The sequence below is a fragment of the Phoxinus phoxinus genome, assembly GCF_949152265.1.
Source record: "Phoxinus phoxinus genome assembly, chromosome: 22".
NCBI lineage: Eukaryota > Metazoa > Chordata > Actinopteri > Cypriniformes > Leuciscidae > Phoxinus > Phoxinus phoxinus.
The window spans coordinates 9,033,404-9,058,328 of record NC_136897.1 but is presented as its reverse complement, the minus strand read 5'-3'; the positions used below and the strand labels follow the sequence as shown (position 1 = coordinate 9,058,328).

The 24,925-nt window shown below is 40.2% G+C and overlaps 3 protein-coding genes across 3 annotated transcripts in view; 2 read left to right on the top strand and 1 right to left on the bottom strand.

Moving 5' to 3' along the window:
• LOC306991003 (uncharacterized protein) overlaps positions 1 to 24,925 on the bottom strand; it is a 538,544-nt gene that overhangs the window by 306,476 nt on the left and 207,143 nt on the right. The gene's annotated exons all lie outside the window — the stretch shown is intronic.
• The window catches only part of pank4 (pantothenate kinase 4 (inactive)), a 153,872-nt gene that overhangs the window by 76,435 nt on the left and 52,512 nt on the right, over positions 1 to 24,925 (top strand). The gene's annotated exons all lie outside the window — the stretch shown is intronic.
• draxina (dorsal inhibitory axon guidance protein a) overlaps positions 11,732 to 24,925 on the top strand; it is a 59,159-nt gene continuing 45,965 nt past the window's right edge. The window contains exon 1 of the mRNA XM_079598421.1: positions 11,732 to 11,803. The gene's annotated coding sequence lies outside the window, so the exon portion shown is untranslated. The remainder of the gene's footprint in view (positions 11,804 to 24,925) is intronic.

The following is a 24,925-nucleotide window of genomic DNA, read 5'->3' as shown; positions in this document are numbered from 1 at the left end:
GCAGGTAGCCGTTACGTAAGTCCATCTTACTGAAAATATTGGAGCCGTGGAAATGGCTAGTGAGCTCCTCAGCCGTAGGCAGGGGGTACTTATCAGGGATGATGGCTTTGTTCACATCTGTGAGGTCGACACAGAGTCGCAGTCCGCCCCCCCTTTTCTTGGCTATCACCAGGTTAGACACCCACGGCGAGGCGTCGACGGGCTCTATGACATCCGCCTCCACCAGGCGATGCAGCTCGGCCTCCACCGCATCCCGGAGAGCCAGGGGAATGCGCCGTAGGGGCTGGATGACAGGGTGGACTGACAGGTCAACAGTAGGCTGGTGTACAAATCCAGTCATGCGGCCCAGCCCATTGAACAGTTGTGGGTAGCGGTCAGGCCAGGAGGCGGCGACCTGCAGGACATGCAGCCCCCTAGCATCACTCACAGTAAAACCCAGGGCAATGAACAAGTCTAGGCCCATAATGTTAGCTCCCTTCCGGGTGATACAAAACTTGGTGGCAGGTGCACATTGTTGGTCATATCTGACGGGGAGGCAGGCCACACCCAGAGTAGAGATGGGGAAATGGCCATAGCCTAACAGGGGTTTAGCCGCTGCTTCCAGAGGCACGCGACTGAAGAAGCGGTCATATGTGCATTTGTTCAGGATTGACACTTTAGCCCCTGTGTCCACGAGGAGTGGAATGAGAGCTGTGCCCACACGGCATGTGCAGAGCTTGAACGAAGGCTGTGAGGTCTGTACAGTGTTTATGGGGACAGCAGCAGTATCATGGAAAACAGGAGAGGAGCGACAGCAGCGTGCAAAATGGTTCAACTTGTTGCAGTTACGACAACGTTTTCCCTGGGCAGGGCATGATTGATCTCTGGTTGCATGTCTAGGGGAGCCACAGTTGCTACAGCTCTTGTGCCCACTCTCCCTGGGCCCCCTGTCCACTCTCTGTACGTCAAAACTGTCACTCACCCTGTCAGCCGCCTCTGTGTGCTGAACTAACGGTGGTGATGACGTCACCGGCTCATGCACAGCGCGGCCGAACTTGCGCGCCTCCATTAGGGCCGTTTCCAACTGCTTTCCAATTACTAAAGCGTCCGCTAGTGTCGTGGAGTCTGGCTCTAGTAAAAGTCTCTCCCTCAGTTGGTTACATGACGTTTTCTCTATTAACTGGTCAACTATAAGTCCATCCTCCAAAGTCCCGAACTCACAAAATCTAGCCAGCTCACGTAATGCTGATATATATTGTGCGACGGTCTCACCCGGCTTTTGGGTCCTCTGACGAAACTCAAAACGGTGCATCCGCCTGCTTCTTCCGGAGCTGAAGTGAGCCTTCAAGGCGGTCGTCGCTGTGACGTACTTATCATCCGATAAGGTGAGCGTGGCAAATATTCGCTGACCCTCCTGCCCGAGACAATGGCGCAGGAGCGCGCACTTCCTCGCCTCAGCTAGGTCCGAGTGTCCCAAAGCAAGCAAATAATCCTTAAACGACGTCAGCCACCGATCCCAGGGGACAGCTGGATCACCGGGAACAGGTAGGAAAGGTGGCGGTGGTGGTAAGACCAGTTCAGACATCCTCGTTCGCCAAATGTTGTGTTTGTGTAGGACTCAATAATCACACCGTGTAGCTTCGTTCATATCTCGTTTACTTAACTGCCGCAAAACCCACATTCTCCGACCTTTGCCGTAAATCAATGCAATAAGCCTTAAAGGCACATTAACCATGTCACTCACAGTGCATAACATAACTGAGTCCAACAGGACACATTACTGAACATTTTCAGACATAACAGGCGGTTCGGTCCGCGCTCCCCGAGGTACGGGTCCCTCATCCCTCGACAGCGGCGAAACGTATCTTGGGGTTCGCAGATGGATCTAGCAGCGGGGTTTGAGACGGGCACCGCCCTATCTCAGCCTTTACCTGCTGGATCCAGTGTCTCTGCCCAGGGGGAAGCCCGCCCCGCGGTTTCTTCTCCCCGGATTGAGGCACCAATGCTGCAGCGATCCAGTTCCGAGGAATTGGACGCTGCCAGTATTGATACAGGGGACTATGAGATTTCGCCAGCTCATACCTCTAGTGATGAGGAGCTTATGGAGGTTTTATCTCGTGCTGTTGCTAAATTAAATATTGACTGGCCAGCCGATGATTCTGAATGTGATTCTAAAAAAAGTTTACTAGATGATCGCTATTTCCCATCTAGATCACAGCCTCCCCATCGGGAGGTGTCGAAATCGTGGAATAAAACGGTATCTTTCAGAGTTTTTAATCCCCAAACATCTATTTATAGCAATGTTAAAGGTATTAAAGATTTTGGTTACGTGACAATGCCTCAGGCTGAAGAGACGCTTGCAAGCTATCTCTCTCCCGAGTCAGCGTCATCACTGAAAGCCCCGACATTACCCACTAAACCATTGAAAGCTACATCATCGTTTGTGGGTAAAGCGTATTCGGCAGCAGGTCAGGCAGCAGCGTGCTTGCATACTATGTCTATTTTGCAAGCTTATCAAGCCGACCTGCTGAGGGATATCGATCGAAGTGAGGAAGTTAGTGCTGACGCAATTCGAGAATTGCGTCGCGCGACAGATTTATCTCTCCGTGCCACCAAGGAAACGGCCAAATCAGTGGGCCGGTCTATGGCAGCCCTGGTGGCCACGGAGCGCCATTTATGGTTAAATCTTTCTGAAATCAAAGACAAAGATAGATCTGTTCTTCTGGACGCCCCACTTTCTCCTACAAGTCTGTTCGGCGATGCTATAAATTGTGTCGTTGATAGGTTTCAAGAAACAAAAAAGCAATCTGCAGCGTTCCAGAAGTTTCTTCCTCGCCGATCTGATGCCCCCGAGACAGCTTTTCATAAAATCATTAAATCAGTGCAGCCTCGGCCGTCTACGAGCTCCTCACAGCACAGAGTGCAACAGAAACGTAGTGTCGCCGCTCGGGCTCCTCCACAACCTGGGGGGTCTGGGTGGCGGTCACAGGCCAGGCCATCTGGTGATAGGCAAGATCTGAGGACTGTCATATCTAAGAAGGCTTGGTATAAGAAGAAGAAGTCCTGACGCCTATGGTGTCAAACTTCTGAGGGTGATCCCCTCCGGGGAGGGACGGTTTCGAGAAATCGTTCCTCCTCGGCGCCCTCTGGGGGGCGAATTTCTGAGGAAAGTCGCAGCGCTGCCACAACGGTTGTTCCCTGCTGGTTCGCTGTTACAGGGCACCGTGGTGTCAGCGTCCCCATACGATCAGTTCGGTTGTTCCCTGCCGGTTCGCCGTTTCAGGGCGCCGAAGTGACTGTTCAACCAAATCCAGAGGCCAGTCTCGAGAGACTGGTTCCCTTAGTGGAATTTCTGGCAGCGTGGAAACTTCTGCCAAATATTTCTCAGTGGGTCCTGTGTATAGTAGAAAAGGGTGACAGAATTCAGTTCGGTTCTCGTCCACCCAGATTTCTAGGGGTCCTCTCCACAGTAGTGGACCCAGAGCAGGCTCTGGTCATGAAGCAGGAAGTACTGATGCTTCTTCAAAAGGGAGCTATAGAGAAGGTTTCTCCTACCAGCAGAGAGTCAGGGTTTTACAGCCGTTACTTCATCGTTTTAGGCAGAATTCAGAAACTCAAGTTCAAAATGCTTACGCTAAAACAGATTGTGTCACAGATTCAGTCCGAGGACTGGTTTGTCACAATAGACTTGAAGGACGCGTACTTCCATGTGTCTATCCATCCTCATCACAGGAAGTTCCTGAGGTTTGCTTTCGGGGGCGAAGCATACCAAAATAAGGTTCTTCCGTTCGGCCTAGGATTATCACCCCGCACATTTGCAAAATGCGTGGATGCAGCTCTGGCTCCTCTGAGACTCCAGGGCATTCGCATATTAAATTACATCGACGACTGGTTGATTCTAGCTCAATCCGAGCAGTTGGCAGTTCGGCATCGAGATGTCGTTCTGTCTCATATAAAGTTGTTGGGGTTACGGTTAAACGTCAAGAAAAGTGTGCTCCTCCCAGCTCAGAGGACCACTTATCTAGGGGTGGTGTGGGATTCGACAACGATGCAAGCACGATTGTCTCCAGCACGTATTTTTGCGATTCTCACAGCCGTAAAAAGAGTAAAACTAGGCCAGTCACACACTGTGAAACAGTTTCAGAGACTGTTGGGTCTCATGGCAGCTGCGTCCAACGTGATAACTTTTGGCCTTCTGTACATGAGACCAAGGGGTTTTCTCCGAGTGGAAATCCTTTCCGCATGATCAAGGTCACGCGGCGCTGCCTACGTGCCTTGGTCATGTGGAAGAAGCCTTGGTTCCTCGCCCAGGGCCCAGTGTTGGGGGCTTCTTGTCGACGCTTAACGCTATCGACGGATGTATCCCTCACAGGATGGGGGGCGGTCATGAGTGGCCGCGCGGCGACCGGTCTTTGGCAGGACCATCAGCTTTCTTGGCACATAAATTGGCTAGAAATGATTTCGGTATTTCATGCTCTCAAATACTTTCTGCCAGACCTAAGAGGCCACCATGTGCTTGTCCGCTCAGACAACATGTCGGTGGTCTCTTACATCAACCATCAGGGGGGTCTGAGGTCTCGTATACTGTGCAAACTGGCTCATCAGATCCTCCTATGGGCCCAGAGGAAATTGCTGTCTCTCAGGGCAGTTTATATTCCAGGGCATCTGAATGTGGGAGCAGATATCCTGTCGAGGCAGGGGCTGAGACCCGGGGAGTGGAGACTTCATCCCGAGGTGGTGGAGCTCCTATGGGAGAACTTTGGTCGAGCAGAGATCAATCTTTTTGCATCGTACCATACAACCCATTGTCCGCTGTGGTTCTCCCTCACTCATCCAGCTCCTCTCGGACTGGATGCCATGGTACAGGTGTGGCCGAGGTCACATCTGTACGCCATCCCCCCGGTATCAATACTCCCGGGAGTTCTGGAGAGGGTTCGCCTGGAAGGGGCTCATCTATTGTTAGTAGCCCCGTATTGGCCGGCCCGAGTTTGGTTCTCGGACCTAGTGTCTCTTCTGGACGGCTCTCCGTTGGAGATTCCTGTCAGGAGGGACCTGCTGTCCCAAGCAAGGGAGAACGTAATTTTGATCCTGTTAACTGCCCGGTTGGTACAGTTCTCGATTTCTTTCAAGACCGTTTCTCTGCTGGATTATCTCCTTCCACCTTAAAGGTGTACGTAGCAGCTATATCTGCATATCACACCCCTCTGGGGGCTACTTCTCTGGGGAGAGATCCTTTGGTTAATTATTTTCTCCGTGGCATATTGAGGCTGAGGCCTGCACTGCACTCTAGAGCACCGGCTTGGGATTTGGCCATTGTACTTGAGGGTCTGGCACTGGCTCCCTTCAAGCCTATTGAAGAGGTTTCAGAAAAGTTCCTTACACTAAAAACTTTATTCCTACTTGCCATTTCTTCAATTAAGAGAATTGGAGATTTGCAGGCCCTGTCGGTTGCTCCATCATGCCTAGAATTTGCACCTGGTATGGTTAATGGATTTTCTTCACCCTAGGCCGGGTTACATTCCTAAAATACTGATTAATGTTGCAGGCCCAATTGTGCTGCAGGCCTTCTGTCCTTCACCTTTTAATAACCCAGATCAGGAAAGATTAAATCTGTTTTGTCCAGTTCGTGCTTTGGATGCCAACGTTCACAGAGCTGCCCTGTGGCGTAGATCAGAGCAGTTATTTGTCTGCTTCGGCTCAACCAAGAAGGGTTGCCCTGCATCGAAACAGGTTATGAGCAAGTGGGTAGTCGAGGCTATCTCATTTGCTTATGAAGCGGTCGGACAGCCTTCACCTTTGGCTGTCCGTGCTCATTCTACAAGGAGTATGGCTGCCTCTACAGCTTTGATTTCGGGAGTTTCCCTTTATGATGTTCATGATGCTTTTCAGAAGCTGTCACGCTCTGCGTTCAGGGGTGATTTATAGTTTATATTTATAGTTTCCTCTCAGGGAACTAAGGTTACATACATAACCAGAGACGTTATTGACCTTATGTCAATGACAGCTCTTCGCAGAAATTTCTCCTCAGCCTCCAAGATGGAAAAATGTCCCACAAAAGCCAGGGCACAGATGATGGACCACCAGAGAAAGAATTGAGATTGATCACACCCCATAAGCCAATAATGATTTTGCATGTTTAGTTTTTTACAACAATATCAAAAGTGCCTTTTCTATATTAAACACAAAAACTATTCTTTTTAGAGCAATTGTCTCACAGTATGGATAAACTATTTGACATTAAACATGTGACACGTAAAAATGTGCATCTGACACGATGCAGAGCACAGCTAACACACAAGACCCACCTACCTCTGGAAAAAGGACATCCATAGTGAACTTGATCTGGTCACTGTGGGTGTGTCTGGGTGCGCTGTCCAGAATTGATGTCAGGTGAGTGTGGATTGCATCAATTTGCTCCTGATCTTGAATGTACCATGAAACAGGCACTGTCTTGGTGGAAAAAGTGTCAAGCCACTTTGATTTCTTTTGGCCACTGATGATGGACTGTGCAGAGAAAATTGAAAATGACATTAAAAACATGTCCATGTATGTCTCTGTAAGTCTTTTATTTACTAGAGCAAGCAATTGGTTTGGAATGCAGTTAAAAAAGATATGGGTGTTTATAGTTTATACAAGTTTAGAGAGAGAAAGATTTTCATTACCTTATACTGTAGGTAAAGCAAACACACACCTTTAAGAGAGGTGTGCGATCAGAGCGATACAATTCACATTAAGTGCACATAAATTTGAGTCCAGATCAGTAAGCTATTTTAAGAAAAAAAAAAAAAATAGATTTAAATTAGAAAATAAGATCATCTCATTTATAAGAAACAACTCAAACCAAAATTTACCAAAAAAAACAAAACCAAAAGTTTTTAATATGGCTGTTATCATGCATGATGTCGGAAAAAAATTATAAAAATAGGTGAGTGAGTGTGCAGTTCAACTCTTTTAATTAAAAAGAGAGAGAGACAGATACATATATGTGTATTATAAATGTGTCTTTTGTGTGTTCACACCAAAAAAAAACAAGTTCCAATATCTACTTTAGCCAAATGTTGCTCCATAAATCATGTGGAGTAATGCAAGCAGCATACAGGGTCTTACCAGAAGAGGCCATATCACGCAAGCTAAAGAAGGACAACAAAATAAAATTAATTAAAAGTGAGTGAGACGGAACAGGTAAAGAGAAGACTAGGGGCAGCTAAACCTACACGGTTAGCTACGATTGAGCCAGACGGAACATCAACCTGACCGTCAAGTACTTTTATTGTCTCTTGAAATAAATAATAACAATCTATTGACATATAAATTAATTGATATCTACCCTTAAGCTAATCGTTTATAAATAACAAATGTTGCATCATTGCTAAACAACAATAAGTTAATTATTTACTATACCTCAATTCATGTCGCTTGTACAGCCTCCCCCTACTGGACACATCAGGAACAACAGGGGCTTAAACTGCATGGGGCGTATCTACCGGCTCCAGGTCTGCAGCCTCCCCCTACTCGATTCTGCCCCCATGTCTTGCTTCATCATGGATAATATAGGATGGGTGTGTCGAAATTATAAACCCACTTCTGTACGTCAATTAATCGTAAGCCGCAAGATGCGTGATTAAACAACAGGTGGCGGTAATACAAAATGTTTTGTTTGTAATCTAATAGAGCTCCGGACATCATGCCACCTATTCGGTTTATACCGCCATATTGGTAGGCAGGGGACAGTCAGGAGCGAATATGTAATGAATGACAGCAGTATCAGTTTCAAGGCAACAGAGTTCCCTGGACACTTTAATTCAAAAGACATTGACCTGTACATAGCAAAACTTAATAGATTAAACATAACAGATCCCTTTAATGCCACAGACTGTTGAATGGGATACTGCTGAAGCTGATGACTTTGCTGCTTGCTCTATTCTTTGGAGTTTGCTCTTCAGTCTTCTGTTAAACACATCTAACTTCTGCCTTCTTCCTCTCTTCTCCGGGGATGGAACATGGTTGAAGATAAATGGGATGTAGTCGGTGAAAGAGGGTTGTCACTCTTTTCCCCTAAAACAGAAAATGGCAATAATTTAAGCTTCTTTTGCTAGCTACATTAATCCCTATTCATTTATCTGACACTTTAATCCATAGCGACTTACAAGTAGACTAAGTACTAACATTGAAGTTACACAGCAATGAACTTTAGTTAACAGAAAAGAATACCAACTAGTGATCACTATCAGTTAAATAAATCAACTTGACGGAGAGATAAACTCTCAAGTGCTCAGTCATAGTATTCATAATGATAGACATTATTTAGTCGCCCAGAGTGAAGATTTAGTCGCATATGTGGGTGATTCAATCGGATTGTAGAGGGTTGGAAACTTAAACGTAATGGCATAACAATCGTCAGAAACCATTTTAAACATGTTAGCTAGCCAAGTTACATTAGAAAGAAACTGATATGAAGTGATCACTGCACAAGCGAAATACATTGCTTGATGGCTCCCATCTCTCTGTTTTGTTGTGTTGGTTAGCACGTTTCATTGCAGTGAACCATTTCAGTCGTCTATCAGGATCCTTAGGAATACTATAAAATTATTTCCCCTTTGCTTTCCTCCACCTGTTCTGGCATCCAGAAGTTAGCAACCAAAAGCAGCAGTCCACCGAGTTGAAATTATAAGGTTTAAACAGTCTGGTTTTAAAGGCCGTGTTGCAGGGTTAATTTTTTCAATGAATTTGTGCAATGTGCTTGTTGGTAATGAACATTTAAACTGTTATCCATTGTATGTTATGTTGTTGGGTATCACAAAACGGAATATAATACGAAAAAGTAGGTACTATCTTACAGCGGCAACGATTCTCCTTTCCGCCACAATGCATTGCATGACGTCACCTTGGGGAGAGAATTTACCAAAGCCCGCCTTGAGAGTGACTAGATAGACGAGTATAGACGAGAGTATTCAGATAGCGCAGATTATAGAACATGATCATTGTCTATACAACACATCTCTAGTCACTCTATAACTGTTTAAGTTGGTTCTTTTGACTTTGTGAAAAAAGTAAACAAACAATTAACATACTCGTGCGTGCTGGCTTGAAGGGGACCATGATCCTGCCTGAAATGGGTACGCTATCTTTAGCACAAACGGATTCAGGCAGCATGCCTCCTGGATGCTGAGTGAGGCATGTCACATCTGGTCGCGGGGTGAGCTCCTCGACCAGCGACCAAAACGCACTCACTGCCCTACAGCACAAGCTTTCTAACGCAGTTTCCATGGGACGGTATCGCCCTCACAAGCATCTGCCAAACACCGGCGGTTACGTTTGCAACAACATTTTCACCGGAGGAAGAGAAACGCCCATATAGCTAGCACGATGCCTTGTATTTCTGATGATAAAGACAAAGTACCAGTACTATGACAAAGGTTACAGGTACTTATCTGAACTAACGTCATGATCACTGCCACTATAAAGAAAACGTTGATTTTTCACTCGGTGCTATTCAATGACAGTAAAAAAAAAAGTGTCGTTATCTCATTGCTGCGTTGCTAAATGATAGCAACTCATCAGGACACTTCACCAACTCTCCACTCATTCTCCTCGGACCATGCATTTCATTGGCTTTGACGGCCATCAGGCTACCTTTCCTCCACTTCTCCCCAATGTGACGTCATCACCGAATTGCGTAAAAAAACCTGTTAATGCCAAAAACTTAAAAAACTGGTATTTAAGACCATTTTTGAGACATTTAAAAAATGATATACATATCTTGAGTGATTTATGTACCCATTAATCGACAGTGGTGGTTAACCTGCAACATGGGCTTTAAATGATCAGTCGACCACTATCGACTATTGATGCCAATGCTACAGCCGCTCTGGCGCTCTCCTGATTGCCTGCAAAAATGGCGGAGTTTAGATTGCGTGACATCAGCCTCTATAAGAAGAAGCTGTACTGCTTCAATGCATTGCAGGCTCGACAAAACGCAATGTAGCTTTTGCTCGCGCTACACTGCTACTTGCTGCAAAAAGTAGTTAGCTACTGGAAAATCTACACTGTTTAAAATGTAACTGAGCTACTGCCAAGCTACTGAAACTACTTGTAGTTACTACTCCCCAACACATTAAGCATGGTGGTTGCAGCACCTGGAACTCAGGCTTAAGTAAGGGTGAAGAGAATCATCAATAGCTCAGAGTTAAGCAGCTTTCACCCTGTAGACCAAGACCAGTTGCCCACTAAAGCTAAGCAAAGTTAAGCCTGGTCAGTACCTGGATGTGAGACCTCCTAGTTTGCTGCTGGAAGAGGTGTTAGTGAGGCCAGCAGGGGCACTCACCCTGTGGTCTGTGTGGGTCCTAACGTCCCAGTATAGTGATGGGGACACTGTAGGCTACTGTCAAAAAAGCACCGTCCTTCTGAGGAGACGTTAAAAAAGAGTCTCGAAAAAGAGTAGGAGTGTAACCCTAGCATCCTGGCCAAATTTGCCCATTGGCCTCTGTCCATCATCATGGCCTCCTAATCATCTATATATGAATACTGATAACTTAACCACTCTTCACCAATAAGGTGGTGTGTGGTGTTCTGGGCGCAGTGTTTCCCCTTAAATATGTAAAGCGCTTTGAGAGCTGAGAAAAGCACTATATAAATGTAAAAAGTTATTATTATTAGGGGTTCAAGCGCGTAGTGTCACCAATGCCCGCCCTGATCGGCCTGACGGGGGCGCTACAGCTGTGAAAAGTGTGAAATCGCTAATAACTCCTAAACCGTTAGGCGTAGGCTCAAGTGTCATATATCGTTGGAATCCTTGGCTCAAAATGGCAAAATGCAATTTTCGTGTATCTTGGATTTTTTAAAAAAAAACTACTTTTGCAAACTAGTCCTAGGTTTTTGGCCCGATCGGAACCAAACCAGTGACGCTCATTATCAAACACGCCACCGACCTCGCCCTGCTTGCCACAAGCTGAATAAACCTGTAGTATGTAAATTATATTAGGATATAAAGCCATTGAAAGTAGCAAAATAATTATAAATGTAAAGAAAAACAAACAATGCCTTTATCACTCCATATTTTAAAAGTGTGATCAATAACAGACAGCAAAAACAAGTATATTGTTGTATTGACAAAGAAAAGAATGTCATCGTTCACAATTAGATGTGAATTTGGATTTTTTTCCTGCAATCAAATAATGCATTATATTAGTATAGCTATTAAAGGGCTTAAGACTGCATGTTCTTGTGATGTATAAGCAAACCAGTCTTGTCATGACGTAATTTTCCTACAGCACAACAGTAGCCAGCTGTCTCCAGTGTTCAACAAAGACTAATCGCGCCAGTCAAATGCTTTTGAGATTAATAAGAATGCTACCATATGAAGCTGTTTTAGCAGAATATTTGGACAGGAAGGAGACAGTAGGCTACTTGCTATAGCTATACCTAAATATTTTACTTTCTCACCGTGTTATTCTTTTCTCTTTAATTTATGCCAAATTACATAATTTTACTTCCAGATATATCTAGGCTACATTTCAAAGGAGATAAACTTTTAACTATGCTTAATAAAAAAGAAAAAAATGATAAATGACTGTGTTACCATGAGGGCTTTTCTGAGGAGATATGTGAGGAAGCCTGTTTGTGAGAAATTATGCTTAATTTTAGTCCTTTTTCCTGAGGGATAAATATGTGGTGAACTTGTTCGGTGATTTTCTCTCATCGTCATTGACATCAGCCTTCCCAGCGGCGCGCATCAGGGAGCGCGCTCGAAAATCAGAGCCCGAGACAGTTCATCTATGATCTGCTTCTTCACTCAGTCAGCTCCCTTTCAACGGATTAATACACGGTAAGAGTCCTGCTCTTATACTCATTCTTATGCTTTAAAGAAATGTCATATCGTTTTGTTTGATTTTGTCAAATCTTTTGATGGGAACATTGAAACATAACAGCTTTTTAGTATAATTCGCTCGGGGGTTCATCTATTATTTAGCCTACTATTAGAGCAAAAAAGACACAACTTTTGCCATCGTTTCTATTCTTAATATTCTCATTTTCAGTATGTCCCCCCCCCCGTTTGTATTATTTTCAAATCGCAAAATTATGTTTGTCAGAAAGATGGTAGCCTATGGATGACAGTTTTGTTTTAAAACTAACCATGATCAGCATTTCCACGGTTTTTTTTTTCAGAATACACCCTTCTATACACTACATTGATTTATAAGAGCAAATATGTTTATTTTCAATTCAGCTATTTAATTTGCGTACTATTTTATTTGCCATAGGCCTGTGTATTTTATAGACTTCATTATTTTAAAGATAATGAATATAATATTTAAGAAAGTGCGTCTGTGTGCACACCTGTGAGACCCCAAGCTTGATCATATCTTGTTCATAATTGTAATAATAATATGTTTAATTTATATAGCGTCTTTCTATAAGCGCTCAAAGCGCTTTAGCTACAAATAAAAACATGAACGCAACAAAAACAGTAATTGTGTGACTTGATTCGAGTGGGCAGCTGAGTTTGAAAGCATGCAATTACATGTGAATTTTAATTAGACTCCAAATAAGGATCTACCTCTTTTTTTGCACACATCATTATACAAACTTGATCCATCTTTGTGACTTTAATGATCGATGGAATACCTTTGGTCAGTATGATGTAGAAAGAATAATGTAGCAAATAATGTAAATAAGTAATACAACTAAAACAACAATGAATAAGAATGTACAATTCTATAGTAAAAACATATTCATTGTTAAACAGTAAATTGATAAAACATTTTTTTTTAAATAATTTTGTAATTTTACTGTAAAGTTTTTGTAAAAAAAATACAATTGAAATAAGTTAACATGAATTACATTTTCAGAAAATGTATGTTATGTTAAGTAAATATTGATAATTTAAGTTATAAGCCTTTCATGGCAACAGTTGCTGAAATAAATGCAGAAACTTTGTAATCGTGTGGTCTTCTACTGTGTTATTATTATCAACAGATTTTAATAGCTCAAATATTATATTAACATTATATAATTGAATGACATGTACATTTAGGAACTGCAACATTTATAGTAACAAAAATGATGTCCTGTAATAGCCCACTTAAAGTTTACAACCACAGCTGCCAGTTTTTATATCTTAAGTTTTACAATCACAAAAATGTGATTCTTTGACTTCTGGACATTGTTTTAGATGCATTGTTTTTTGGCACCAATAAACGCTGGAATTTCACATGTGCTGTAGTCATATTTGTAGAGTTGCAAAGCTTAGAAATGGTGCTGAAAACGTGATTGTCTTGTTTCTTTGTGGAACGTACAATACTCAACAATATTATTGAACTGCCTTACTTAAGGTGGACGATGACGCAATTTTCTTCTAGAAACAAACTTTGTTGTATTATTTTCATGTTATCACCGTGAAGCTGCTTTGATACAATCTGTATTGTAAAAAGCGCTGTATGAATAAAGGTGACTTGACTTGACTTGACTTGGTCATTCTCTTGCTGCCGTTGTTTGGAACTTTTTATTTTTTATTTATTTAATTAAATGGCTTTAATATTACTCGGTAATTGTGTGCTCCGAATGTGCATTCTTTTTACAGAGCCACACTTCTAATCAATACATGTTTTAAAAGATCACACGTATTGATCGTGTCATGCCATACAGTGGTATCAAGACATCGACAGTACAAAGCTGACTGAATATCAAAGAACTCATCAATACTATGATCGAATGACCTGATTCTAGCTAGTGTGATTGTTGAGATAGAACAGATGCTCCAAATGTAGGCCATCCCTAAAACACCTCCAATCGCTTCAGCAATTAAGAGACCCCAAAGCAGATCAATAAAGACCTTTGTGTGATTTGTTCTCCAGCGTCAGTGTCCTGCTGGCTACTGGGAATTAGTCTTTGTTGGACACTGAAGACAGCTGGTCTATTGCTTAACAAATGAGACACTGTCCCTCTCTCCCACTTATCTTATACAGAAGCTACTTTGATTCAACAGAGATGTTTCCATGTAGACTAGTTTTATGGTTGATCATATGGCGTGGCTCTCCACGTTGCCTTCTTTTTGTTGTCTTCACGCCTCACAACGTGCCAATAAAGACTGCAGAGTGTCTGTGCTTGTGCATCTGTCTGTTTTTTGGGACAGGATGAGGGAGTTTTCCCTGCTGTGAGGATGAGGAGCATTCTGCCAGGATGCTTAGCTAGAAGATAACGGGACACATTGCAGGGAGCCAGTTGTGATATCACTCTCTCACTTTTCCTGAGCTCTCCTGGCACCAGATGGATTCTCTTTTATGGCAATTTTAACACTTAGCCTGTTGTTACGCGCTTTGTATCCTTGACACTTTTAGAGCTGCCAAAACGAACAATGCGAGGTGTGAAATTGCTGAAACTGTTTTTTAAGGGATGGCTGCTCTCATTTGTGTAGATGCGTTTATTTCCCTCTTTTGAAGCATTCTTTTGTTTGATTTTTTTTCTTTTGTTTGATTTTATTTTAGGAGGCTGTGTGTGAAATCTTAAGGTTTCTGTCAACCTTATCTCAGATTCTTAGTGCAAGATTGGAAGGATGCTAAGCACTTGTTTTTTTGTGTGTTTTTTTAATTATCTTCATCTTAGTCACATATAATGTGCTTATACAGACCAGCAGCACAATATCTGGCAAGAATTTTAAATAAATTATGTGATGAAGCAATACTCTTTTCCTGCATGAAGTATGAAATTGTACTTATGACATCATTGTTACAGGGATATTATTGGTTTTATTATAGACGGTGGCTTTGGGTTTTATTATACAATTTTGGCTTTGGTACAATATCAGCCACTGTCACCTCAGTATTGATAGTAAATCGATACATCAGTACAAAGAACAGTAGGTAGACCCTTAAATGTGTGATAGACCTGATAATCAATAGTAATAAAATCATCACAAGCTGCATATATATATATATATATATATATATATATATATATATATATATATATATATATATATATATATATATATATATATAATGGTGAAACTCAAAAAAATCGAATATCGTGCAAAAGTTCATTTATTTCAGTAATTCAACTTAAAAGGTGAAACTAATATATTATATAGACTCATTACATGCAAAGTGAGATATTTCAAGCCTTTATTTGTTATAATTTTGATGATTATGGCTTACAGCTTATGAAAACCCCAAATTAAAAATTATAATATTGTGAAAAGGTTTTTATAGATGTAAGCCCATTAATATTATAACAAATAAAGGCTTGAAATATCTCACTTTGCATGTAATGAGTCTATATAATATATATATATATATATATATATATATATATATATATATATATATATATATATATATATAGTGACAAAAATGCTTTCCTGTAATACTTGTAACAACAACCTGGCAACCACAGCTGCTAGTTTTTATATCTTAAGTTTTACAACCACAAAAACTTGATTTTCAGACTTCTGGACAATGTTTTAGATGCATTGTTTTCTGGCATCAATAAATGCTGGAATTTCATGTGCGCTGTATAGTCATATATGCAGAGTTGCAAAGCTTAGAAATGGTGCTGAAAAGTGTGATTTACTTGTGTCTTTGTGGTCATTCACAGTGCTCCTCAGGCAAAGAACATGTGAAACTTGATTATATATACATATATATATATGTTCTCTGCCTGAGGAGCACTGTTTCTAAGACAGACATAGCTGGCTATATTCCAAATCCGTCACTTGAGGCTCCATTTCACTGGGGATGCTACCTTATGTAGGCAGTAGACAGCAAGAAAGCTCACGAGTTTTGTAGCTGAATATTATTGAGACTCTTCAAAAGTGCCACCCTTTCTTGATGACTATTCTATTCTTCACGGTCTGGGAGATTTAGTGGGTGTGAAAACCTGTGGGCGTGAATCTCCCATGGGCAGCATCCCCTCATCCCGTCTAGAGTCCAACCAACTGCTTCTACAAATCAAACATGACCCATTCCACACACAAACTCAAGCAAACCCTAACTGAGGTAGACCTACATACGTCCCAGAATAGAAACCAATTAGAGTTAGCTAGTAACGACTAAGGAAATATTCTCTGTGTCCCGTATGTGGTCTATATCCACCTCATTCAGTATCAGACAACTCAAAAAGTTGTAACTTTCTTAGATCTTTCAGTTGAGGAAGTATAGAGAAAAAGCTTCAACCTTTCATCTCTTTGAAAAGCTTTTTTTCTCCTGCTTTGGGTAGCAGGGGTGCAGCAGATGGCTTATGGAGCCCCAGATCTCAGCAGGAGGAGATGTTGAAGACCTCACAGTGGAAGCTCTCTCCCTCCTCTTGATATGTCACTGAGTTCATTAGTGAGCTTCACATTCCTTTCAAACTTTTGAACAATATCATCCAAGTTACTTGTGGAGGCTTTTATCAGTTATTCACACAGTGGTAGGATCTGAACACCATGTTGTGCTCACACATATCCTCTGTGGTTACTCCAACCCCCTTGCTGTTTTTCTTTCTATTTTTCTTTCAATCTCTTTCTGGTTCTGGCTCTCGTTGTCTTTCACTGAATTTCCAGCACCATCCCAGGCTCCATGCTGTGACCCTTTGCTGAATATCTTATATAATCTAAACTTGCCTGCTGTTGCTCTACAGACTACTGAAGTACTACTGCATGAATCCACTGAGATCTCTGTTTGTTGTGGCTATACTTCTGTCTTGTATCTCACATGAATGTGTCTGACATTGAAGCATGTGTTTGTGCAACCCGATCACACTAAATGCGTCTCTATAGCACGCAGTGTGTTTATCGTGTAATTTATGAGTTTTTACGTGCATAGGATACGCATGGGTTGGTTAGGGTAGGTTTAGTAGTGGTGTGGGGTGCGTGTGTATTATACGTTTGGGTAGGATTAGTGGTGTGGGGTGCGTGTGTATTACACGCAATGAAGTGCGTATCAAATGCATACGAAAACTGCGTATCATATGCATGTAAAAACAAATTTTTGTGTATAAATTGCACGATAAACACACTGTGTGATATAGAGACGCATTTGTGATTTGTTTCTTGTGTTACTGTAGACGACTGGAATGCTTTTCCATAGGATATATATTTGATTATTTCAGTCAGATAGATTATTAAAAATATTAACATATTCAAGATATACTGGAATAATTATTTTGGTCGATGACTAGTGCTATTAGTATAATTCAGACACTATTATAGTTACATGTATTTTTTTTTAAATTAGTTTTGATTAGTAAAATGTTTTTTATTAATTTATATATATATATATATATATATATATATATATTTTTTTTTTTTTACATATTTTTGTGTGCTTTTGCTGTTTTTAGTAGATTTTTTTTGTTTTGTTTGTTTGTTCACTATAATAACCTTGCTGATGACAAATTTGACTATTGAATGTTTTCTTGTTTCCCCAAGCCAGGGATTCCCAAACGTTTTTGTCAGCCGAATACCTTATATTGACCGCAATATTTATTTGTAGTAATTTAACAACATTTTCACACGGTCAAGATTTGCTGATGTCAGTTGATGGTCACATGACATGCAGGTAAACAAGTATACGTTTTTATGATTTAATGAATTGGTAGCTTTTCTTCAACTCACTATTATTATTAAACATCACTATTATTATTGGCCATACTAGGGATAGTGATTTGAACATTTAACTCCAAGTATTATGCTCAGGTAATTACTAACTTGCCAACTTGGACAACATCTCAAATTCTGCAGCATAACAATCAACACAGGTTCATTGGAAAAACATGCCTCTACAGAATCAGAATCAGAAACAGTTTTTTTGCCAAATGCACTCTAAAAAAATGCAAGGTTGGTTTAACCTAAATTTGGGTCAAATATGGACAAACCCAACCGTTGGGTTAATTTTTTTTTATAAAAAAAAAATCATTTTTTAGAGTGTGTGCTTGCACAAACAAGGACTTTACTTGGTAGGCTATTGAAGCTTCCAGTACACACATATACAGTAAGTATAACAAGACATTACAAACAAATAAATATAACATTCAATAATAACAAATATAAAAAAGTATAAAGACACAGGTTTAGTCAGAATAAACATGCTGGGTCAAATATGGACAAACCCAGCCGTTGGTTTAAATTTTTCAAATTAAGTGTTTTAACCCCACGGTTGGGTTCGTCCATATTTGACCCAAATTATAGAGATTATACAGATAATGAACATTACAGTATTGTGGATAATAACATGAATAAATAGAACTAAATTAATTTACAAGGACATTGCACAAAAAAGTGGGGTATTGCACTTGTAAGGCATTTAACTGTTCAAGAGGGAATTAGCTTGTGGGAAGAAACTGTTCCTGTGCCTAGATGTTCTAGTGATCTGAGGTGCTGTCTGGATGGCAACAGTTCAAACAGGTCCAGGCTGAGTGGAGTCTGTGATTATTTCACATGCCCTTTTCCTCACTCTGGAAGAGTACAGGTCCTGGAGGATGCGCACCAACAATCCTCTCAGCAGTCTGGACTGTCCGATGTAGTCTCCTGATGTCTGATTTGGTAGCTGAACAAACCAAACAGTTATAGATGAACACAGGACAGACTCCATGACGAATGAGTAGAACTGTGTCAGTAGCTCCTATGGCAGGTCGAACTTCCTCAGCTGGTGAAGGAAGTACAACCTCTGCTGGGCCTTTTTCACAATGGAGTTAATGTGATCGTCCTACTTCAGGTCCTGAGAGATGGTGATGCCCAGGAACCTGAATGACTCCACTGCTGCCACAGTGCTGCTCGTGATCTTGAGGAGGCAGAGTGATGGGGTGTCCCTCCTAAAAATTCCTCTATCATCTCCACAGTTTTGAGCGTGTTCAGCTCCAGGTTGTAATGACTGCACTGTCTGTCTCCTATGCAGACTGAGTTTCCCCAGTCTCACTAGCTGCTGCCTATCTGTCACAAAGCTGGTCGTCCTACTTCTGCCAGATTGGTTCAGGACCTTTCATTGAAGTAAAATAATTAAAAATGTGGGAACTACACTGACAGATTGGTGTGGACACGAAAAGCTGGGTCCGTTTGTATGCAGAAGATCTTTGAGCGAGTGCAGACAGAGTGACGAATCATTCATGATGAACGATCATTCACTACTAGTCGCGCGCCGCATACTCTTCATGCGGCTTCGCTTCTCTGCATTGGTCGTTGAGTCATTTTGTCTTCTCAGAGTTTAAATTATTTAGTCTACTATTTTCATCACCACTGCCACAGCAAAAAAAGTTTTTGAAAGAAGTCTCTTATGTTCACCAAGACTGCATTTATTTCACCAAAAATACAGTAATATTGCAGTATAAATACAGTAATACAGTTATATTGCAAACTATTATTACAAATTAAAAGAACTGTTTTCTATTTGAATACAATTAAAATGTAATTTGTTTATGTGATGCAATGCAAAGCTACATTTTCAGCAGTCATTACTCTAATTGGCAAAGAAGACACACATGGGAAAAAATCAACAAGAATACCTACAAAGGACTACAAAACATGGCGCAAAACAGGAAATAACATAAAAGTCCACACAAGACCAGTGGAAGACAAAACAGGAATCATGACAACATGATCCTTCAGAACCATTTGGAGCTCAGGTAACATTTCAATGTTATCAATGTTAAAGGCGGTAGTGCTGCTTAACATTTTTGTGGAAATGGTGATTCTTTGATGAATAGAAAGTTCAATGATCAGCGTTTATTTGCATTTTTAAAAATATATTTATTAAATAATTTATTAAACCTTTAGTAACATTATAAATGTCTTCACTTTGATCAATTGAATGCATCTTTGATGAATAAAATTATCAATTTATCTCTATAATTTTTACCACAAATGTTTTCAACATTGACAATACTAATAATAATAGACAATGTTTCTTTAATAGAAAATAAGTATATTAGAATGATTTCGGAAGGATCATGTGAGTAATGATGCTAAAAATTCAGCTTTGTCAGTACAGGAATAAAATAAATAAATTATAAAAATGTAAAACAATTATTTTAATTGTAATAATATTTCACAATATTACTGTTTTTACTGTATTTTTGATTAAATAAATGCAGCATTGGTGAGCATAAGATACTTCTTTAAAAAAAAAAATTTTTTAATGACTTTTAACAGGTATGTGTGTATATACACTGCCAGGTACCTGTCAGTACCTGCATATACAGTCATGATCAGAATTATTGGCACCCTTGGTAAAAATGATCAAAGATGGCTGTAAAAATAAATCTGCATTGTTCTTTTGATCTTTCATTAAAATGTTTTGCAACAATCTAACCTTTCATTGAAGTAAAATAATAAAAAATGTGGGAAAATCTCTTCAACCCGCAGGTGCTCTTCATTTGGGTGCACCTTTTGTTATCTTCCCGGTCAGAAGTGACCGGACACCTAAAAATTAAACTTCCTCCATCCCAGTAAAACCAATGCAATTTACTTTTGTTCTATAATATTTTTTCTTTTTAATTTTGTATTTTGAGAGAATTTGTATGTATGGTCCATTTTTGCCAATGAAATTAATACATTTTTTAATACATATATTTATATATATATATATATATATATATATATATATATATATATATATATATATATATATATATATATATATATATATATATATTAATTAATGCAGTGTTGTAGGTTAAAATAAAGACTAGGCCTTCAAAATATATATTTTTGAAGGCAGATTAGTGCCATCTGGTGACAGTATGGAGAAAAAACGTAGAACCATAGTGTTGCCACTAGATGGCATGTACAGCTCTCTATGGAGAGGAATGTGAATTCCCTAGTTGTTTTTGGACACATTTACTTAATTATTTTTTTTATGTGGATTTGAATATATATTTAAACAATCTTAAAGACTATTTCTTATCAAGTTTTAGATATCTTTTTGTTAGAAATAGGCAAGGCAAGGCAAGGCAAGTTTATTTATATAGCACATTTCATACACAATGGTAATTCAAAGTGCTTTACATAGAAGAAATTAAAATAATCAAAAGAAATAAGAATAATTAAAACAGTTTAGAGTAAAAAATTAAAATAAAATAAAATAAAATACAGTGCAAACAGTCGGACGAACAGTGGCACAGTGCTCATTCAGTAAATGCAATGTTAAACAGAAGTGTTTTGAGTCTGGATTTGAATGTGGCTACTGTAGGAGCACACCTGATCTCTTCTGGAAGCTGGTTCCAGCTGCGGCTGGCATAATAGCTAAAAGCGGACTCTCCTTGCTTTGAGTGAACCCTTGGTATTTCTAGTTGATGTGATCCTAATGATCTCAGTGATCTGTTGGGTTTATATTCAGTGAGCATATCTGCAATGTATTGAGGTCCTAGGCCATTAAATGATTTATATACCAGTAATAATACTTTAAAATCAATCCTAAATGTGACTGGGAGCCAGTGTAAAGACCTGAGGACTGGTGTGATATGTTCATATTTTCTGGTTCTGCTCAGGATCCTGGCGGCAGCGTTCTGTACGAGCTGCAACTGTCGGAAGGCCAGTGAGGAGTCCATTACAATAATCCACCCTGCTGGTGATGAAAGCATGCACAATTTTCTCTAAGTCTTGACTGGAAACAAAGCATCTAATTCTTGCAATATTTTTTAGATGATAGTATGCCGATTTAGTTATTGCTTTGACATGACTACTAAAGCTAAGGTCTGACTCTAGAGACACACCAAGATTCCTGACTTGATTTTTAGTTGTTTGACCTCTAGAGTGAAGGTATGCGCTCACCTTGAGAACTTCATCTTTGTTTCCAAACGCAATGACTTCAGTTTTGTCTTTGTTTAACTGAAGAAAGTTTTGGCACATCCAGCTGTTTACTTCATCAATGCATTGGAACAGGGAGTCAATGGGGCTGTAATCGTTTGGCGATAGGGCTAAGTAGATCTGTGTGTCGTCTGCATAGCTGTGGTAAGAGATTTGGTTCTTTCTCATTATTTGGCTCATTGGAAGCATGTACATGTACAAATAGTGATTTAACACCCTTAACACCCTTGTAGCTCTTGTTATCTTCCTGGTCAGAAGTGACCGGACACCTAAAAATTTAACTTCATCCAAACCAATGCAATTTATTTTTGTTCAATAATATTTTTTCTTTTGCATTTTGAGAGGATTTGATTTTTTTTTTTCTACATTTTTTTAAAATAATTTTTTCAATTAATGCAGTATTTCAGATTAATATAGAGACTAGACATTTTAAATCCAAATTTTGAAGTCAGATGAGCGCCATCTGTTGATAGAAAATAAAATAAAAAATGTAATTTCATGGTGTTGCCACTAGATGCCTGTATAGCTCTCTATGGAGAGGCTTGTGAATTCTCAAGTTGTTTTTGGACAAAATTACTTACTTTTAAGATGTGGATTTGAATGTATTTTTTAGATATGCTCAAATAACACTTTTTGTCAAGATTTATAAGAAATGTAAATACATTTTGATGTGAGGCGTACACGTTATTGCATTATTATTACTACAGTCAAACCTGAATACAGAGAAAGCATTTAGTTACAGGTAACATTACAATTCAATAAAAAATTTACAAAAATAAACAGGAATGCTTTATCACAGCTTAATATTACTTATATATTACTATTATTATTAATAATACTAATTAAAATAATTATATTAATTATAATTATTTTTTATAAATTATTATTATAATTAAAAAATTTGTATTGCTGCCCGTTCCAGTGCCCCGTAAACTGCCTAACCCCTCGCACCTGCTGGGGTGGAGAAAGGACAGGGCTTTAATGCAGATAGTTGATCACTGCTGTTCCTTCTTACCCACACAGTGAGACTATTTGGATAACACTGGGAAAGCGTGCCTATTCTAAAAGGACGTTACGGAGACCACATCCTGCCCGTAGGGAGGTAACATGTGGAAACGTGTGGAAGTGCTACATATGGAAGGTATCTGTGGTAGATCCAGCCTAGCTAGGGTGAAATCAATACCGAGGAGAGATGGCAGGGAAAGACATCGGTTCGCCGTCAGGGAAGCCATACCGTGGAAGAATACACATGTGGGATCACCCGTAGGCGAATCACAACACATGGGCACCTAGTCTAGAACAGGGGCTGATCTTCTGGGCATACACACGAGTGCTTCTCCTACAGACTTGGAGAAGATCATTCGTGTTTTTATTTTCTCTCGATTAGTTTAATGTAACTCACTTTATTATGGCACTCAAACAAAACTTTTGGACAGATTACATATGGTCCAAAATGCAGCCGCTAGACTACTGACAGGTTTTTGGAACTGACCATATTACCCCATATCCTGAGATCATTGCATTGGATCCCAGTAGCTTATAGAATTCATTTTAAGATTCTAATCTTTGTTTTTAAATATTTGCATGGTACATCCCCTCCATACATTGCTGATCTCATTCATGTTCATGAGTCAAAGAGATCATTACGATCTAATGCACAAAATCTCCTACATGTTCCGCCATCAAAACTGAAGTCCAGAGGTGACCACGCATTGCGGTAGCTGCCCCAAGGCTATGGAACAGCTTACCAGCGTATTTGAGACAATCATATCCCTGAATGATTTTAATAAATGGTTAAAAAAGTTTTTTTTTTACATTAGCTTTTGATCAGGTATGAATGCTGAGGTATTGTTGTTGTAGCTAGTTATGGCGCTTTTCCACTACACAGTACTAGCTCGCCTCGACTCGCCTCGCCTTTGTTTGGTTTTCCACTGTGTAAAAGTTGTACCGGTTCCTGCTTCCAGGTACTTTTTTCCGTATCACCTTCAGCGAGGTTCTAAGCGAGCTGAGGCGATACTAAAATGTGACGTGAAAACACGGCAGACTGCTGATTGGTCAGAGAGAATCGTCACTATTCACTGCGTCATCATTGCACGCGCCAGACGGAGTATCCTGAATAGCCTCTCCCTATGGAGGATCCCTTTACCACTCTACAGATAAAGCGTTGTGGGGAAATTCGGCTCACGTACTGTACCTACCCCGAAGTGATTCTGTATCAACATTTTAGACAAGTAGTTTGTTTAGGCATGGTTTGCAGGGAATTACAAACCTGCTCATATATATTCAAATGCGCATAACTATAGAATTAATTCTTGATGCGCACGTGAGCGCCATCAGCGTTTCTCACAGGTTTGCGTTTAAAGTCTGTGTAGAGAGAACGGTGTCGTCTTAGCGGCCCCTAATTTAATAACAAATGATCACTTCGACGGAAGTGAATCAATCAAAACTAACTTTAGCTGGAAAATAACATTATTTAAGAACCACTATAAAGCCAAAAATATCTGTTACCTTAAATTATACGTTTATCTCTGTAAAGCTGCTTTGAAACAATCTACATTGTTAAAAGCGCTATATAAATGAAGATGACTTGACTTGGTGTGTGTTGTTTTTTCGTGGTTATTGTTTTTTGTAATTGTCTCGCTTTCTATTTTTTATTTTATTGTACAGCACTGTGGTCAACTATGTTGTTTTATTATGTACTTTATAAATAAAGTTGGATTGGATTACGTGAGAGTTGGCCAGCCGAATTCTAGGCACAATTCGTAGAGCGAAAATGGCTGTAGGCCCCAAACCTCTTGACAGAAGCGCCGATTTGAAAGACAGGATCTTCATCTCCTCTGACTGCAGCAGCTTGAAGGGCGCTCACCGCAAGGCTGAAAAGACCAAGAAGAGGTCCAAATTTACTCAAGATTACTCAAATGCAGAAATGAGTGATCAGGGGTTTATTTGAAAGACATCAAACAAGACAGGATATTGTGAGGGAGAGGAGGTGAATAGTCCAAACAGTAGGTAGGGATGAGGCACAAAGACAGGCAGGCTAAGAGAGCGACCTCTGAATACAACCCAGGATGACAGTAGGAGGAACGGTAGACACAGAATGCCAGCAAGAGACTTTCTTGCTGCTTGGCTGACGGTGTAAGCGGCCAGGGAAGCTCAGCTTGGAGGACAAAC